Raw genomic sequence first — 2,105 nt, 5'->3', positions numbered from 1 at the left:
TCTCTCTCTCCCTCTCTCCCTCCCTCCCTCTCTCTCCCCCCTCTCTCTCTCCAGGTGTCCGACAGCGAGCAGCAGGCAGTGAAGCCGGCGCCCAAACGCCGTCGCATCCTCGACCCCTCGGCGATCGTCTCGGTCCCCGTGTACTCCAACAAGGTAAACGCCAGCTCGGTTCGTCAATTATAGATTTATAGATTTATTATATATTTATAGATTTATTGATTATTATAGATTTATTGATTTATTATAGATTTATTGGTTATTTATAGATTTATTGGTTAATTATAGATTTAATGATTAATTATAGATTTATTGGTTAATTATAGATTTAATGATTAATTATAGATTTATTGGTTAATTATAGATTTATTGGTTAATTATAGATTTATTGGTTAATTATAGATTTAATGATTAATTATAGATTTATTGGTTAATTATAGATTTATTGATTAATTATAGATTTATTGGTTTAATTATAGATTTATTAGTTAATTATAGATTTTTTGGTTAATTATATATTTATTGATTATTATATATTTATTGATACATCATATATTTATTGGTTAATTATGTTTATTGATTTAATTATAGATTTGTTGGTTTAATTATAGATTTATTTGTTAATTATAGATTTATTGATTAATTATATATATGTATTGATTTAATTATAGATGTATTGGTTAATTATAGATTTGTTGGTTTAATTATAGATTTAATGATTAATTATAGATTTATTGGTTAATTATAGATTTAATGATTAATTATAGATTTATTGGTTAATTATAGATTTATTGGTTAATTATAGATTTATTGGTTAATTATAGATTTATTGGTTAATTATAGATTTAATGATTAATTATAGATTTATTGGTTAATTATAGATTTAATGATTAATTATAGATTCATTGGTTAATTATAGATTTATTGGTTAATTATAGATTTATTGGTTAATTATAGATTTTTTTGGTTAATTATAAATTTATTGATTAATTATAGATTTATTGATTATTATAGATTTATTGGTTAATTATAGATTTATTGATAAATTATATATTTATTGATAAATTATATATTAATTGGTTAATTATATGTTTATTGATTTAATTATAGATTTATTGGTTAATTATAGATGTATTGGTTAATTATAGATTTATTGGTTAATTATAAATTTATTTGTTAATTATATATATTGATTTAATTATAGATTTATATGTTAATTATATATATATATATATATATATATATATTGATTTAATTATAGATTTATTGGCCGGGTTTGCGTGAACAAACGAGGAATTTGACTTTGGTTGATCTTCGCTCTCAAAGTACAAACACTCGCTTGTAAAACATAAGAATAAAAAAACAGAAAAGTTGATAAGAAATATAAAAAAATACTGTTAATTATGCAGAATAACAAAACAGTAGAATTTAAAAAAAAATATGTATTAACGGAAGAAATAGTGTAATACCGGCGTTATAGCCCGACCGATAAGTGATTTTAAAGCAGATACCGAATATTTGGTTATTTTATTAATCTGATTTTGGATATATCGTCCGATATATACAGCGTCTGACGTCTCGGCGTGTCTGTCTGTGATGTCTCTGTGTCCTCTGAATCACCTGTTTCCAGGTGAGCAGCAGTCTGCAGCTGAGGCCAACGGCAGACATGTTCGCTGGGAAAGAAAACTCAGGTAAGAAACGGGATCAGGTGCTGGCTTTAGACTGGAAGGCATGCAGACCCCCAGCGATAGATGGGGGGGGGGGGGTTGGGGGGGGGCAGTAGCTCGGTCTGTAGGGGGTTGGGTCGCTGGTTCAAATCCCCATTTGATATCTTATATTTCTTTATCTACAGACTCAAGGTCCGGAGTACAAAAAAAAAAGAACTCGCATTACAAAAAGGGTTCATACCAAACATAAATACATATAGACAACCTGACCCCCAAAAATATCACAAAAGACACACACATCTACCCAATAGTTACAACAGGGACAGGTGCAGGGGTTTTAGTGATTCCAGACTTTTGACGAATATGTAAATGTGTGTATTTATATATCTTTTCCAGTCTTAACAACTGCTCAAAGCGCTTTTACATCTACAGGAAACATTC

General features: G+C 28.2%; 1 protein-coding gene and 1 long non-coding RNA gene across 2 annotated transcripts in view; one reads left to right on the top strand and one right to left on the bottom strand.

Annotated features, from left to right (window-relative positions):
• The window catches only part of LOC117958237, an 859,617-nt gene that overhangs the window by 68,406 nt on the left and 789,106 nt on the right, over nt 1-2,105 (top strand). The window lies entirely within an intron of this gene.
• The window catches only part of LOC117958316, an 8,272-nt gene that overhangs the window by 3,109 nt on the left and 3,058 nt on the right, over nt 1-2,105 (bottom strand). The window lies entirely within an intron of this gene.

This window comes from Etheostoma cragini, chromosome 15 (assembly GCF_013103735.1).
Source record: "Etheostoma cragini isolate CJK2018 chromosome 15, CSU_Ecrag_1.0, whole genome shotgun sequence".
NCBI lineage: Eukaryota > Metazoa > Chordata > Actinopteri > Perciformes > Percidae > Etheostoma > Etheostoma cragini.
This window is presented reverse-complemented; position numbering and strand designations above follow the sequence as displayed.